The sequence below is a fragment of the Aphelocoma coerulescens genome, chromosome 2 (assembly GCF_041296385.1).
Source record: "Aphelocoma coerulescens isolate FSJ_1873_10779 chromosome 2, UR_Acoe_1.0, whole genome shotgun sequence".
NCBI classification, from domain to species: domain Eukaryota; kingdom Metazoa; phylum Chordata; class Aves; order Passeriformes; family Corvidae; genus Aphelocoma; species Aphelocoma coerulescens.
The window spans coordinates 39422362-39440433 of NC_091015.1; the positions used below are offsets into that span (position 1 = coordinate 39422362).

Below are 18072 nucleotides of genomic sequence, written 5' to 3' on the forward strand. Positions count from 1 at the left end.
TATGACATTTTGTTTAAGACCATGCTTTTAGATGATATTTTAATTGGTTGCAGAACATCAGTGCTGGACTTTCAAAGACCTGCCTCCTTGAATCCAGCATTAACATTGCCTGAAACCCTGCTGGCTGCCAGCTCCTCTGCTGCCTGAGCTCTGTTATGATCCTCAGGCAAGGTATTTTCAGAGGATGTCACCTTCTTGTACATCACCTAGGCTTTTGTGCTGACAGCATCCCTGCCCTCTGTACCCATGGTTTGGGCATTCCACCATTTTCCTTGGAAGGCATGCCAGTGGCAATTTGAGGCATGATCACCCACAGTCTGCTTGGTTTGGTAGATGCGTCCCTTCTTCTCCTGCCCAGTCACTCCTATTCCTGCAGAGAACTTTAGTCTCAGGACATTAAGCAGAGCTGGGCAGACTTTTTCAAATACTATTTTCATTCTTCTCCAGAGCAAATTTCTTTATCTTTTCTTCTTCATATCCAAGAGTTTAAAACCTTGTGGAAGGGGGACAAAGGGAAATATTTGGTCTTTTTTTGTTCTTATTGTTCTTTTGCTTGGTTTGGGAAACATGGGCATGTGGTTATTCCCAGGATGAAATATATTCCCCAGTACCCTGTCAGCTGCTGATTGTGTCCGATAGTCCTGTCAGCTTCACAGCTGCTGTTAATAGCCATACCCTGCTTGCTGTGGCACTGCACCCCTACCTCCTGGGGCAGTGTGTAACCACAGAGCCACATGGCCATGCCTGATCCCTCTCTCACTCTCCCAATGGATAATTAACCAGAGTGCATTTAAGCAACATGTACATTGAAGCTGCCCCTAGTGCCCCCAAATTACAGTTTTCTCACATTGGCTTTGACTTGTCATTCCCCTCCAGGCAAGGACCATAGCTGTGTCTTTCTCAAAGCCTTGCTGATCTAAGCATAGGAGAAAAGACAGAAGCATGTTGCTCCAGCTGGTTTTGTGCATGGCCTGATCCCAGAGATAGGCTTGGAGAAAATCTGGCATTAATGGGACCTGTGGATTGGCATAGGCTTCAGTCAGTTACCTGAGGCTATAAGTCCTAAACCAGGATGTTGCCCCAGACTAGAATTATAGAAGCCAAAGACAGTTTTGAGGAAATGGACTCAAGTTTTCCTCCTAAATTTTAGCAAATAAGTCTATCACTGAAATGACCCAACACGAATACTTAACGCAAACTAGATTTTGGCCCAGTTGGAATTCAGATCCAAATGCAGAGCCACTTTTAGACTGTGATATATCTCCAGCATTGCAATATGCCAGGGGAGTGAACTGTTCCCAAGGATCAAACAATCTATACTTTTCCGGTGTTCTCTTCCTTTTGTTTTCAGATCTATCTCCAAATATGTTTTACAAAGCAGCCAGGTGTGCAGCAGCCAAAGAGGAGCAGGAGAGTTATTAGTGAGGATCTGCATAGCCACTTTCTGGGCAGGCAACTCACAAAGTGTGAGCAACAGCAAGGTGGACAAAAGAGCTATGGCTGCGGGGATAAAGACAGCTACAGCTGTTATCTTCCATGGACTGGACACACAGGAGAGCCAGGGACAAATATATTCTGTGCTGTGGATTAAAATAGCAACAGGTGGGACTTCTGATGGTGTTTTGGTTGGTTCTTATAAGAGTAAAGATATTCTTTCTTATCCTTGGGCCAAATAATAAAGTGTGAGGACTTCCTCACTGCCTGTTGCAGAGTAGGCTTTTTTTGGCTGCAGAATTGTTCTCCTTCTTACCCCCTGCTACATCATCTACTTCCCCCTAATCTCACATGTTTTCTGTTATGTTATAGCCCACTTGAATAAGAGTACTAAAAAAGTTTCATTAGCTGTATATGTTCTGAGAAGGCAAGTATGCAAAGAGAAGTTCGTAAAGCTAACAGAACAAGACAATAATTTAAGTGCTATGTACCTCTTAACTATTAATTGATGTTAAGAATGAGAATGAAGTACACTGATTGAAACTTGTCCTTCTAGATGTAGCTTTTATTCCCATTTGACTACATTTATTTTTCTACCATAACCTTTGGCTCACTTGAGTTATTGTTTCCCACAATCAAATATGTTAGTGTAATAGTAAAGATTTCCAGAAGGACTTTTTTCCCTCTGCTACTTTGGGAAAGGGTCTGCATGTAAACTGCAATATGCTATATGACTTCATGCTAAGTACACACACTAAACATGATACGTTTATTTTATCATTTGTAGCTAAAAAGACGTAATTATTTAAGTGGGTGTAATTTAGTGTTATGGCATCCCTCAAATTGCAGTCCTGAAATTACTTTAATCTATACTTTGGCTAGGGAAATATATGAAAAATTGAAAAGCTAAACAAAAACCCTGATGCCCAGAAAGGAGTTGTTTCTGGGGATTGCATAGACGTCCTTGTGACATCTTTTCAGGACGCAGTCCCACTTTTGCAAGAGCTTTACCATCTATTGAACTATTTATGGACTATTTATCAGTCATCACTGAGGGTGGTTTACCACCAGCAGGCTTATGTGTCAAACTAAAAATGGGTGCTCTAGGCAAGCTACATCACATACTGTGCCTTTTACTGCTTGTGGAAAGAGCAAGAGCGATGTCCATCCTTTTGGGGACACAGAATGCTGAACTTTTGCTGCTTTTAATCTTAACAAAAGCCTATTAATTAGCAGTTGTAAATCTTTCCCCATTGTTTACATGCACTTTCAAAGCCCACAGCAACAGCAGCACACCGAGTTGTGAGAAAACAGGAACAAACTACTGTCTTCTGATTTTTAAATATGCATTTTGCAAGAAAAACCCCTCTAGATTCACATCCGTGCTTTCTAGCAACTAGTACTCTGTGAAAATCAGCCTGAGTTCTTTAAAGAGTGGTTTCATTAAGAATCTGTGCTTTATTAACTGGGTGTGGTATCCTGGGTTTTTTAATGACTTAAGCACATTTTGAGCTAAGTAGAGTAGCTGTCTAATACTTTTGCTAGAATGGAAATATCAAAGTCAGCTCTTAATATTACCGGAATCTCTTCTATGAAAAGCCATCACAAACAGAAGTTTGTAATATCTGCATTTAAATAAATTTAGCTTCTTAGTAATTCTCTAATGACTGTGGGCTACCTCCTGTTCCCATTGATGTCAGTGGGAATGTTGCCATTGACTTCACTGAGCTTGGGATTTAGTTTCCTTTCATCAAAGATTGTTCTAAATGTAGATCCCTGCAGCCTCAGTTTGGTATATATCTCCATCCCAGTTTAGCATGAAATTAAAAGGACTCTTGCAATAAACTAAAGCATTTTACTTCCTTTTAGAGCTACCTCCTGCTACCACCCGTTGAGACTAGGAGAGCTGCCCTGGTTTTTTGGGTTTATGAGTGTTTCTTTTTCCACTGTGGATGACTACGTTAACTGCTCCAAAGTTATTCCTCCAAAAACCCAGAATCTCTGTGGCAGTAGAGGTAGAGTGGTTTGTTCCTAGCCTGCTATTCTGCCTCTAAAACAATCATGAGGGGAAAGTTCCATATTCTCTCTAGACACCTGGCACCAATAATAACTAATGTAAATTGTGGCTTAAAGCAATAAGCAAACCCTGTGAATGTAAGTTAAGAGCTCATCTGTGTGAATTTTACCTACAAAAACAAGCTGCTCATAGATAAATCTTCTGTCAATTTTTATAGTCCTGGAATAGAAGTTATTTTTTCTTACCTTTATTCTGTTTTGATATCTACCAGAAGAGACAACCAAACTTTTGCTCAGACAGTGAAATAGCAGTTAAAAGAAGCAGAATCAAAAATCTCTGTTTCCATCAGGGCAGCTTTGCCCAATGCTACCATTTCTGTTGTTGCAGAAGGTACTAATTAATCTATCTCCCAAAGCATATTTTATCCAAGTTTGGATAGAGAGCCAGAACCTTAAAGAAGTCTGTTTATTCAAGTGACAAGCTTGACTCAAATCTGTGAAAAATATTGTGAACAATAAATAGGGAACAAGAAGAAAGCAACTATAGAAACTGATCTTCAAAATGGGAACATACAAGTGAGGTAGACCAATCAAGCAGAGCAGAATGAAAGCAGCTGGAAAAGAACCCTAATTAAACTGCTGCCTTCTCAGTACCTCTAGAGCACAACATCCCATCCTCTGCATACCTGTTCTTGAGGGCTTTTACTATGGTCAGCATAAATCCCTAGTTTTGTAGCAGACTCCTACCCAAAAAGCTCCATTACATTCCATAGGCTAGTTGACTGAAAATAGGTTTTAAAGAAACGAAGTTTTAGTTAGAGTAAGTGTTCATGAGTTTTAGTTAGAATTATTGTTCATGTATGCAATGTGTCAGAAGCCTGACCAAAACCTCCTGAAACAGAAGTAGTTCTCTATTTATTACACTCATCTGTGAATAAGACATCCAGAGGACTCAGACTTTAAATGCCCAGATTCTGAGGATGCCTACCTCTCCCACAGGGACTTATTACTGAAACAAAATTGTACTACTGAAGGCAGCTATCACTGGCATGCTAATATGCTTGACTTATTACCAAAGGTGTTTTATTTGGGGTTTTTAAGTGTTTTTATTGTGTGCAGGGGAGGAGTGAGTAGTGACTCTTAACAGGGGAAACACAAGTCTCCATGGGAACATAACAAACGTGGTTGCACAACAGTGATGCTTGCATTTCTAGGTATGTATCTGTTTCTTGGTCCATTTCTGTCATGCTATCACCTGGATTATACATTCAGTTGCACTGTTAGCATCATTACTGGCCCACTTTTCTGTCTGTTTTCTTCATTTTATCTAATTAGAATCTACCCCCCCCCCCCATGATAAAATATTCCCATATAATCTAGATTTGTGCTTTTATTGTTTATATTTCTGTGTATCATTTTGCCCCAAAATGTGTTTACAATGTCTTCAGTGATTTGTTGCAGCAAATGTGAAGAGCAGACTTCATCCACTTTACATTTGGTCAAATGTTATTGCCCAGTTGAAATTGCTTTGAAATTGTTTTGACAATGTAAAATAAAGATGGGAACACAATGCATACTGTGAGGTCAGGGGACAGTTCAGGGAAGGTAATTCATGGAGATGTTCTTGACAGTGTTCTGTGCTTTAAAGCAAGGAAAGTTATTTTCTTTGTCCTTTCTAATTATTGAATCAATGTATGTTGTTCTGCAGGTGTGAGGTGATTTCTCATTGTGTTTGAAGCTCAGTTTTAGTCAGAAATTGCTTACCACTGTCACTTGTGGCAAGCACACCTATGAGTTATGGAGCAGCGTTCTCCGCTCCTTTGAGCATTGTTTAAAATGTTGTTCGTGGTGCTCACAGCAGAGCACAAAGCAGTTCTGTGGGTGTTTTATCCAGAGGACAGGCTGTGATCACTTCTTTCCTGCTGAGTAGTTGTAGTTTCTCAGATGAAAATGTCATTGATGAGAGCAAGAGTGGAAGTCATTTACCTGTGTGAATAATTTGTTACAACATTTTTTGTTCTGATTTGGCTTTTTTCTTACATGTGATCCATGTTTATTTAGTTTTACTTTTTGCGTTAAGAAGTTGAACCTGCATGGATAATGAGGAGTGTGGAGGGGTTTCCAATCACTTGTGAATTTACCTAAAAATTACTGAGCTACAGAGATCTTCCCAAAAGGCTACTGCTACAGAATTATTTCTTCTTCAGAGTGCAGGAAGACTTTCAATAGCATGACTGGCAAAAATGAACTCCAGTCATTAAAGTAAGCAGCTAAGCCACCAAGCACCCACAGAAGATGAGCTCGTTGAGTCAGAAGATGCCACTTTAATGAAGTAATTTTAAAACCAAAATTGTATTTTGAGACAGATTAGATGACTATCTGCCAAACTACATGGCTGTATTTAGGTTGGCTACCCATCCAAATTATATGAGCATAAAGAACTATAATGCACCATATATGTCTATCTGTAGCACTGTACATACCACAGCTATGAATATGTGTACCACCATGGAATTGAAACAATAGGGGAGCTAATTCTTAGCTGTATATAGCATTTTAGCTCCACTGAATGTAAAGTCTGAGGATGATTTTCCTCTGGGGAACATCTTGGCCTTCCTGAATTTAGGCTTCAGTAATTATATACACCAATCCTAGGAAGGTCCAGCCACACTCTCAGGGTGTGCCCTGGGTCCTGGAAGCTTCAGCTGAGGCATGACCGTGCTGTGGCTGGACCACAAAGAGATCTCTTTGCTCAAGCACTCTCGGCAGTCTAGCATCCACCAAGTGCACACGAGGCCGTTCAGGGGCAGGCAGGTGTGAAGAACAGCAGTCTGACGGTCCCCAAGGACTTTTCAGCAAACAGACATCAGCACAGATGCTGTGACTTCACACTTCAGCATTGCATTTGTTTAATCCAGTCTCTAATCCATTTATTTTATGAAGTGAAACATTCCAAAATTACAAAAGGATTTATATTTTGTGAACATGTGTGAGCCGGCTGGAAAGATTTGTGAATTCTTCATACCTTTCTCTTGGGTCCATCTTCACAGCTGATTAACCTGCATTTCACACATCTCTTTAAAACTTCCAGTTCAGGTTACTTGCTGAGATAGGTGATACCCAATGCAAATGGGTTTTCTTAGAAGGATTTTGAAATAGAAATGTTGAAACATGAGGGTAAAGACAGAGAAAAAACACTCTTAAACATGTGCCAAGTACTAACTCACAGAAGCTGAGCAAGTTTTCATAAAGACTGTTGACCCTGGCAGCAGGGAGGTGATTTTTCTCACTGCTAGCATTACTGAAAAGTCTGTAAAGTAGCAAGAACAATTAAATAAATACAGAGGCAACGGTGCTAACCAGGTTAGGTAGTGATAGTCATTGTGACCATGCTTATTGTGTTACATTGGCTTAGCCAAGAAAAACCTTATCTGATTAAAACAATAGTTCCCAAAATGCACTCCTTTTACAGAAATTAATTTTATTCAACATGCACTTCCAAAATAAATATAACACAAAATTTTAACTTTACTTATGCAAATCTATCAGGATGCTCCAGCCAAACAATAACCCAAACCAAGATAACCTTGGCTAATGTGTTACCCTTTAGCTATGAAGCTGTTGTGAGTTCCACTTCTGGTGTGGCTCCATGTACGCGAGCGGAGCGTGGCTTAAGTCTCTCTCTTTGAGTGGTCTTTCTTTACAATAGAGATGGAAAGAATGTTTTTCACCAAAAGGAGTACATTCCATGAGTGATGGTTTTCTGTTACAAAGCTATGATTTTGAAAAGGATCACTACCTCCCATTGAACAGGCCTCAGAATTTATGTACTTTCTTTGGCCAACATTTGAATCTGGCTTTGAAGCCAAATATGAGAAGCAAAGCTTACAGGAAGATTTTCTTTCTTTTCATGGTTTCTTAACATATTCACTTACTGCATACACACATGCAATTTGTTCATTTGACAGCTTTCATCCCTTTAGATGCCTTTCCTGACCTCTCTTCACTATCTGTACTCCCTTCACACACCTTCTAAGCAGCTTAGGATGTGTGCCACGTAGTAAAAGAAATATATTTTATATTATACAGAGAAATAGTTCATGTTCTTTTTTCATCTGACTAATGTGAAAACCTAAGATTCAAGCAGACTTCTTTCCTCATCTGCCCCAGCTCCTCTGAAAATACTGAAATATTTTTATTGTGAGTTTAAACATTTATACAGATACTGCAGATTTTCAGACTACCTTTGGTACATGAAAAGGTGTTGATTAATTCTTTAATTTCTTCTTCAATCAAGGTTCAGTTCCAAATGCAAGTTAAAGAGCTTTGGAGAAACTTTGTCCTGTATCTCACCAGAAGAACCCTTATTTATTTCAAAAGCTGGAATAGTCTTTCCTACTTCACTGTAGCAGAAGTTTCCTTAATTTAGTAATTTTGATACTCTCTGTACTTTTATAGGAATCCCTGCAGGTCCATCAACCCCTTTAAAAGAAAGAAAGAATAAACTGAAAGTAGCCTTTAATCTTTAAAAATATTAAAGTTAACTTAAAAAATGCAAATTAAAGTTTCAAATTCAACCACAGTGTCTTGAGTCCATTTCTTGAGTTATATTTTTTATTTAAGAACCTGGAAACACAATACAAAGTTCATGAAGTCTGTAGTTTCAATACTATGCTTATCCCATTTACTTAAACCTGTTTTATGTATTTCTTCAGTGTTTTCTTGAATGAAAAGTATTTATTTTTTATTAGGACACTGAAAATGGGTCAGAATTTTCATGAATATTTGTAGCAGTAGTTAAGGTATCTGTGAGATAGTTTCAGCATCTCCAAAGCCAACCCAGCAGAAGAGTTTCAAAACTGATATTTAAAGCTTTTCTAGATTAGACATACCCAAGAGGGCAATAGGATGGTCTGCTCCCCCTCAAGGACACCTCATCTATTGAAAATGCTGCATGGGTTACTGAGCAGGGATACAACTGCTGCTTTGGGACCTAAAAAGGTGATTGTGTTAAAAGTCAAAGTGCAGAAGTAAAATATGCTAGGGTATTAGAGCTAGAGCTGGGATGGTTCTGGTTCACATCAGAGAAAACCCCCTGAGAAGGAACTATGCCCAGCAAACCTTCAGGCTGGTCCAAGAAAACTTCATTTATACAAAGAGTTCAATGCCTTCAAATTCTTTCCCGTGAAAGTAGTAGATCAAAGCCTTTGCTTCTTTACTGCAAAACACAGTGGCCAGGCTCATGACACAAGCCAAATCAAAGAAATTTTGGGTGGGATCTAATGTAAGGTCATGCCCCTTGTCTACCTGGAAAAGCATTGGCTTCTTCAGCACGACTATGGAAAGAAACCTTGTGAGCAGTTTGCAACTCTCTTAAATTCATGTATGCCTGGCTCCCTCTGAGGCACTGGATCCTGGTGGGGACTTCATCACTCTGTTCCCTATGACAGGACACAGCTTGTCTGCTTGTGCCAACTTTCTGTGCTTCAGGCTGCACTCCCTCACATCAGCTGTGTGATGCAGAGGTGGAGGGGGATCATAGTAATGATGGTCCTATCCAACTTCCTCATCACGGCTCATCTTGGCTTTCCCTGTATTCCCAGTCAGTGCCTGGACTCCTCATGTGCTGGGGTGAGAGGCTGGGCTGTTCAGAAGCACACTTCAGTACTGGACACCCTCACAGGCCGAGACCACGATGATTCCCTAGCTGGTCTGCCTCATGGCCAATAAGCTTCTTTTGCTAAAGGGCTGGAGTGCGACTTTAATGTCAAAGGAAACTGCAACCTTCTACTCCATGTTTGTATTTACAGTAGTGAGAGGAAATTAAAGCACTGGCAGCACCTCTGAGCAGGCCACGGAGGTGGGCTCTTGAGAATGATCAGAGAGGAAATGAAGAGATGGGAACTTTAAAGAATGGAGCAGAGTTTTAATTGAAATTTTCACTGTCTAAGATGAACAGAAAAGTTTTTTCACAGCATCCTCTATAATAGGGAAACATTAAGATTTATTAACTAATAATCCTATAAGACAGTGATCAATAAAATAATATAATAAAAGAATGTAAAATTTTATTAGTTTTCAGTTGGATACAGCTTTTTTAATCAGGGCTACAGGGATATAAACTGTCAAGTAAAATGATTTATCTTTAACACCTGTTTCATTTGAGGGATTCCTTTGCTTAAACTGGGACTCTAGAATGATTCTAGCATCTCTAGTATCAAGGAGGAAAGGAAGGTTATTGTAAACTTCAAATTCAGCCAGATGCACGAATGAGGTTGCTGCAGCGATCTCCAACAAAAGTGGACCTCAGAGTCGGAGATTTACTTTTCTTACATGAAGTGCTGGGGAAAATGTAAAACTGCAGTTCTGTATAAGCTTGCATTTCCCTCTCTTTCTATTTATTGCATTCATAATGTTTTATGTCACCACTTTAGCTGAAAATAATGAAAAGGCTTTACATGGTTTCCTCTGCAGTAGACTTTTGTATAATATCACAGCTGACCACCAGTGATACCCTGGATTTTGAAGATAAATATTTCAAGTGAACTCTTCAGTACATGCTTGGTGCTTTTCTCTACAAGACATTTTCCATACTACAAGGAAGACAATGAAAACATTAAGTAGGGATATTACAGCAGTGCCTTAGAGTTAGGAAATTATTTTGCTTTTCTCACAGTTTTAATATCTATCTCTGATCACTGTGAAATCTAGTGTAAACTCAAGAAGTTGTGAGATGGGTTCTGCAGATATTTAAAGAAAAAAATTACTAAAATCAAATCAATGATATGAAATCACCTCTCAACTTCCTCTCAGGCTGAGTGAGAGTAAAGAGTCACACGGACTAGCCTGAAAAAACCCACTACTAGTGTAGCTTGGTCCTACAGCTTCATTGGGAAAAGAAATAGAAAATGGTGTTCCAGAAACACTGGGTCCTGCTATGGATTTTGAGTCTTACCTTGCATCTGTATAAACTGAGTAAGCAACAAGCTGTTGTCTGCTTGCATTCACACAGTGCTTACAGTTGCTACTTGTTCACCTTCTGTTTGAGTGTGTGAGTGTTGGGACAAAAGAAGGCATTAATTACAATAGCAAAATAATCTAAAACAAATAATAAGCAAAAACGCAGAGGATGAATGAAAATTAGTATTGAAAAGAGGAAGACTTGAAACAGAGTGAGCAAGATAAACTGCACTTGAAGAGGACGTGCGGCAACCTGGGGTGCAGGAGGTAAGATTAAGGCTGAAGGCTGTATGGGAGAAAACGTGGAGGATATTATGGGAAGAAATAAGATAGAATTGGGTTGTGGGCTGTGAGACATGCTGCAGAGACACATGGCAGCTCAAAGGAGCACATGGCAGCACAAAGGAGCACACGGTGGCACACAGAGGCTTGTCTCCACCAGGCCCTGGGGGAGGAGGTGTCACACGGCAGAGCCCTATGTAGAGGAGCCTGCTGGGAGCTGACAGATAATGAACAGTGAGTGATCATATCATAGAAGGGCACTGAGAAAATGTGTTGCTGATGTGGCAACACAGGATAGGTCACATAGTGAGGATTGCCATGTAAGGAAATACTGTGCCTTGGAAGAGTATATAAAACCAGCTCATTTCTTTGAATAAATGATTTAGATTCCCTGCCGGTCTGGGTCTGTGCCTCAATCACAGACAGATACCAGGGTTCAGTAGTGAAGGAAGTGGGGATTTATGACAGCTGATAGCTGTCAGCCCTGCATTCTTTCCTTCCTAAGGGCATTCCTTGCTTGGGGGAGATTTTAATCTTTCACTCTCTGTTCCATCAGGTTATGCAAAGTGTGAAAGGTCCAGGCTCCACTTCTTGATGAGATAACATTCCTGTCCTTTTTACGTGGGGAAGGGAAGGGAAGGGAAGGGAAGGGAAGGGAAGGGAAGGGAAGGGAAGGGAAGGGAAGGGAAGGGAAGGGAAGGGAAGGGAAGGGAAGGGAAGGGAAGGGAAGGGAAGGGAAGGGAAGGGAAGGGAAGGGAAGGGAAGGGAAGGGAAGGGAAGGGAAGGGAAGGGAAGGGAAGGGAAGGGAAGGGAAGGACAATGAGACCTACTATTCCAGTGGCTATTTAGGATACACTGTCTACTCCATCTCGTGTCTGTGTAAACTGTTTTTGGTTTTTTATTGAAAAGGTGAATTTCCTATACGTTCTAAATTAAGTATATTTGGGCAGGTTCCTTTGATATCCAGCATGCTTACAGAGATTCAGAATAGGGTAAATTGTCAAAATGTGGTAGCATAAAAGCCACAGCAATGCAAAACAAATCTTCAAGAAACTTTCCTAAAAATAAATGAAACAAAGCCAGGAAAAAGCAAAGTCAATAAAGCTCATTCATTTCTTGAAGTTTCTTGTGTATAGATACCGGCTTTTGAATTCTGGCTCTACAAGGAGTGTAAGACTTTACCCTAGCTAGTATTACCCTTTGGGGAAACAGCACTGAACCTAGATACTTGAAAAATTAAGTTCTGAAAATGACAGAAGTCAAATACTTCACATCTGGGATGCTGAACCCTTTCCTAGGCAGGCTGGGGAAAGAGACATAGCAGATCTTTCTAGTATTTTGATCAGCTCATTCTACCACTTTAAAAATGCACCCGGTCCTCTGCACTGGTTCTGTCTTACCCAGAGACTTCCTCCCAGCAGTGGGAGTTGATGGGAGTCCTGTTAGTGACTCTCGTTAGTTCAGGATTTCATTCATAGCCTGCTGGAGAAGTCAAGTAAAGAGAAGGTAAAATAGAATCATGTAGTCTCAAAGAATATACTTTGAACATAAGACACAACTGTTATTTCCAAAGGCACTTTAACAAAAACAGCATTTTGCGGCCAATAACAACCCTGTTTGAGAAAGGCAAGTTGAAGACTGGGTTTGGAAGAAGGAGAGAATTACCTTCCAAGAGATTTCAGAAAAAGCACTTGAAGAAGGGACTTCACGGAGGAGAGTACAAAGCTGTATGCAAATGAGTGGCACTAGCAGTGGTTAAGGTTGTAATTGCAGGCTGCCGCTGTGTCTGTGTGAATTCAGGATGGATATTGTCTCTGAGAAAGATTTATTTTCCAATATGCACTTTTTTTTTAACCAAGGGATATTTTCAGATAGTATCAGTTCTCACCTCCTTGTCACATTTCTGTTCCACTTGTAATTTAAATGGGGGCAGAGATAGTTCTCTGCCAGTACCATGTGTTCCTTGAGAGATTCCACCTCCACATCTGTTGTTCTGCATAAATCTATCTGCTAAATTATTGGCTGAAGTTCAACAGAGTCTATACATTTCCCCAATTAAGCCATCCGTTAGCAATTCCCAATTGGTCACCTTAATGTGCCTTGTGGATAAAAAGCTCCAAAATTTTTCTGATCTGAGAAAAATGGGGGGAGCAGAGTGCATGTGTACCCACACAAAACAATATTAATAATCTTCCAGCTGTGAGTAACCATACATTTGCAGACCACGGTGAACATATGAGCCTGTTACAATTATATACAGTTTTTACATATAACTAGTGCAAGTTTCTGTATGCTAATGCACCAGCCAATTAGTTGACATCCACAATTAATTCTCCTTTCTCTGTCACCTAGTTAGCATTGAATGAGGTCGGTGCGTACTTGAATTCTCATGTGATTCTTGATTGCATTGTAGAACATGATCAAAAGGCTCTGTTTGAACATGAATGATTGTGTTGCTTGCTGTACTTGATGGCAATTTACTTAAATATGATACTCTGCAGGAGAACTTGTTCAAAGTAAAGTCGCAACCAGCAGTTTATCATTTCCATGCACAGTATTTCAGAATATTGCCTCTTGAAAGCCTTAAAAACCAGCAAGACAATGCCAAGAGGAAAAATTAAAGCACTGGTATGACCATGCTCTTCATCATCAGTGTGGGGCAAGATGTATAAGCCTTAAATTAATAAGGTGAATACCTAAAGCCTAATAATGAGCAGCCCCCTTATCTGAGAGAGCACAGAAGTAATGTCTTGTATAGAAAATCTACTTGATAGCATAAATTCTTCCAGCCCAGATACATTCCAGGCACCAATCTCAACTGATCTAAGCAACTAAATTCTCTCACACCTGGTGACTTCCATGAAGACTTGCAGTCTGCAGACACAAGCCTGGGAATTATTGTCAAAAACACCTGGGAAATTCACACTATTATGGTAATGAAGCTTCATGGAACCTTATTGACACAGATAAGTGGCTGAAGCATAAGGACAAATATACTACAGAAGATAAATGTAAAATACTGGAGTTTTGTTTACTAATTGTCAGCTCTACTGTTTCTCCCATGCTTTTCACCTCATTAACAGAATCACCTTTCACTGAAAATAAAGTCACAGGTAGAATATTAATTACAATATTCTACTGGCCTAGACTGTGTTTGCAGCATAATATTTGCCCCTGACTTAACTATTATAGGCCTAGAGAGATATAGATGTCATTTAACAGCTTCTGCTGGTCCTAATAAAGAAGATAGTGGGTCTCAGTTCACAGTGACGTTTCCTTTGCTATATCCATATTTCTTAAAATAAGCTTTCTATGTAGTTGAGACTTTACTCCCAACTACGAGTACAGTAAAGATGGTTACAGTTCTGTACCTGTTCAAGACTTCCAAAACCATCTGTCCATCTTTAGATGAACCTACCCAGTTCATCTAAACCACCCAGTGAACTAGTGGTTTTAATTTGAAAAAGGGAGTATAAATAGCCCTCTATCAGGTCCAGACAAGCTGTTTCTCTGAAACAGCTGTCTCAAGCATTCCATTGGTTGTTTTCCTCTGGCTGACTGGCAAAGAAAGAAGATGCCAAGCACTGCTTTGTTGGTGCCTCTCCCCTCTCCTTGTTGGCAGAGAAGGAAAGCTGATATACTTAGCAGAACAGGACTGTGCTGTACCCTGCTCTAAATACAAAGTAGATTGAGCAAGGTGGTGTTTCTTCAGCACAAGAAGAGGAGCACAGACCATTTACTCTTTTGCTTGTGGCACAGTTCCTGAGGCAGAGCAATGCTGTGAAAAGTCTTGCTCAATAATTCTGACTGAGGATTGAACTATTACAAAGAAAAAGTCTTTCCCAAGGGAAATTAGAAGAACAAGAATTAAAGATGAAACTGTCATTTATTACCTTTTTGGATGGTTAAATAACAAGAACATGAGTAAAGCCCTTTTGTGTCTGCACTCTTCTGATGTCAGAGACAACAGAACTGTGAGTCTGGCATATATATGTCTTGTACATCTTCAGCATCCACAGCTTTATTAGAGATCCTAGAGGTAGACCACTCACTAGGTTTCTGTTTACTAACACATTTTCCATGAGTTTGTCTAATTCTTTTGAAACTACTGAAACTGTCTGCTTCCACAACTTCCTGTGTCAGCAAACTCCACAACGCAAGTTAGGCTGTAGTGACAAAAATCTTTTGTGAAGCTGGTAATTTCTCAAATGAGAAGGGACCTTGAGCTTTTCCCCTCCTTTTTAACAATAATTTTCTGGTCTGTTAGAAATCAAAAGATGTGCCAATAGATACCACCTGGTCAGGTACTTCTTGCTGACTGATAGTGGTGTTCAGCTGGTGAGAAAAGACAAGGGAATAACATGAGCACCCAGGCAACCAAGATTTGTCTCCCACTTCCCTCACTACCCTATCAGGTAAATGAAGGCTGGAGTATCAGATCAGAGTTTCAGCTTAAAGTCTTAATTTCCTGGTTTTTTGTGGGTTTTAGGCAGACCCTTAATGTTACTTTAATGTAAGGGGTTTCTTGTGGTTTAATATTTCTAAAGTCAGTAAATTATTTCCAGCATATGTAAAAAAGACAAATTTCTCCTGTGGTTAGTGACCACAAAGCAAAACAAGAAACAGAAATACTCAAGAGTAGCATTCTTGAGAAGAGGTTATAGAGCTTTAAACCTCCCTTTTGATCTTATGTGCAGAGAAACAAAGTTCAGTACAAGGCTGATGATTAATACCTTTACAAAGCATAATAGCAAATAAACAAAAACCGTGTCCACCATCTCTGCAGACCAGTACAAAATGCTTTTTTGTCTGTTGTGTTAGCAAACACTTGGAAACAATGTCCCCACTCTCATATATTCATCCCCTAAAAGTGAAGTGCTGAATAATAAATTTATCCCAGCTTATGAGGAGGGGTCCCAAACTGCCAAGCAATGAAGAAAATGTTGCATCAAATAATGTTTTATTTCCACTAGTGAATTATTATTCTTCCTTAGCCTTTCCCATAGAGGGGAAAGAGAGGTGAGCTGATGTCTTAAATTGAAGCAGAATTGTTGCTAGAGTTGAATGGAGAGAAACTGTGAAGATCTGACTGATATTTTCAGATAAAATCCATAAAGCTTAGGAAATCACAATCTGTGCGGCTGGACAATAGCTAGATCCATTATCCCAGGCCAGCCTCCTCTGGTAACTGTTTTGGCTGCAAGACTTGAAAGAACCAGTTACAGATCTTGTGGGACAGATGACCACACAGGCATTAGGGCTCCTAGGCCTATGGAGTCCTTGCTCCAGCAGTGGTGTGCCCCTGATGCCTACTGTGCACCCCACACAGAGCCAGTGGGCCATTTCTCTGCAGGTCCCCCAGGCCTGGCTGACTTGGGGCAGGTGGCCTTGGCAAGCCTCTTGCCCATGTCTCTAAGCCAGGCTTGTGCAATGAAAAGAAACTCATTGATTCACCATAGCCTCAGGGAAGAGCTGGGAATAGCAAAGTTTCTGTTTGCTTACTTGTGAACATTTGGGTGAAAAGATTAAGTGTTGAGAAAGCATTATTTTTTCAAGAAGATCTTTTGACAGTACTGACAGTCAGATATTCTGGGGATTGTTCATATTAGCTTTGTTCTCAGCACCATTTAAAAACTCTGGTTGCATCACAGATGCATCCAAGGGTGCTGAGAATGCTGGCAGACACATGGCAAGGCCACTCACAATCATCTTTGAAAGGTCGTGGAGATCAGAAGAGGTACCTGAGGATTGGAAGAAAACAAATATCACCCCAATCTTCAGAAAGGGCAAGAAGGAGAACCTAGGGAGCTACCATCCAGACAACCTCACCTCCATCCCTAGAAAGGTGAAGGAGCTCCTCATTCTGGAGGACACCTCTATCCACATGGATGACATGAAGGTGATCAGTATAGTCAGCATGAGCTCACTAAAGGTAAATCATGCTTGTCCAACCTGATTGCCCTCTACAATGAAACAATTGCCTGGATGGATTGAGGGGAGAGTGGGGGATATCGTCTAGCTTGATTTCAGCAAGGTTTTCAACACTGCCTCTCCCAACATCTTCATAGGAAGTGTGGACTGGATAAGTGGACAGTGATGTGGCTTGAGAACTGGCTGAATGGAACATCCCAGAGGGTCGTAATCAGAGGCACAGGGCCTAGCTGGAGGCCTGTCACTGGTGGTGTCCCCAAGGCTCAGTACTGGGCCCAGTATTGCTGAACTTCTTCAGCAATAACTTGGATGAAGGGGTTGTGTCATCAGCAAGGTCGCTGATGACACAAACTGTAGGAGCAGAAATTAATTTGCTTGTCTTCCTCATGATATTTTCAATGCAGTTTCTGGAATAGTATAGGAGGGAATGCTAGTTCAATGACACCTTCAGGAGCAGCTTTGTAGGCTCCTCACTCCAGAAGTGTTGTCATAAATTAATGGAGATATAAGAATGGAGGAAGAGATTGGTTGCACTGTTCCCCCATGCATTCAGTTGGAGCTGCTGTGTATTAGAAGTTGAAGAAAGCTACACCTTGCCTTGAGATTGTGATTCTTCTCTTCTCAATACAGCTGTGATTTGCCTTAACAGTGGCAATGACAAGAGGTTTAAAACAGAAAAAAAAGTGTCTGAAGTCTCAAATAAACACCAGGCCATAGCTCTTAGCTACAGCATTTGAGAGGGATATTCTTCTGTTAATAGAGCTGGGAAATCTACAGTCTGCACTGGAAAAGGCAAACACTGTATTTGATGATGCTGCAAAATGTCCAGGTTAGAAAGTTACTTAGATGTCATTTCAGTTAATTATCCAAGATTTCCCAAGAGAAACTGCTAAATTGATTAAAATTAGCAGTTAATTTAAAGTTAATTTCATGGACAGTCAGCTCCAATATTGCTAACTAACTGGTCCTATTCTTCTTTAGCTGGAAAAATGATAAAAAGTCGCAGTCTGTCTTGCTATGTCATGGTTTGGAAAAATATTCATGTCATGCCATGACAGGAAGACATTATTACTGACAATGTGTGGTACAAAATTGACAAAACATTCTACTTTGTGAACCCCTTTTTTTCTGTTACATTGGAATTCTGTTCTTCTTTGTCAAAAGCCTACCATTCTTTGCAGATATTAATACCTCTCTTTCTTAAACAAGAATTACTACTGGCAGCTCTGGGATCCCAGTTCACAGTGAGTAACTCTTTACTTCAGTAACAGTTCCATTTGCTTTGGTGGGACTGTTTAGAGTGAAATGCTACTCAGTGTGAGTAAAAGGGCCAATGCTTGACCCAGTAAGCATAGCATTCAGCTTGACTGTTCCCATAAAAATCCATACTTTCTTGGAAGCATTAGGTTATATTTAATTTACAAGCAATACAAATGAAGGTAATCTTAC

At 40.2% G+C, this 18072-nt stretch overlaps 1 long non-coding RNA gene across 1 annotated transcript; it reads left to right on the forward strand.

Moving 5' to 3' along the window:
- Positions 1–4104: 4104 nt before the first annotated feature.
- On the forward strand, positions 4105–7834 carry LOC138105689 (uncharacterized). Its single transcript, XR_011148617.1, has 3 exons — positions 4105–4160; positions 4570–4664; positions 7748–7834. It is a non-coding gene; the product is annotated as an uncharacterized lncRNA (long non-coding RNA).
- The last annotated feature ends 10238 nt before the right edge of the window (positions 7835–18072 follow it).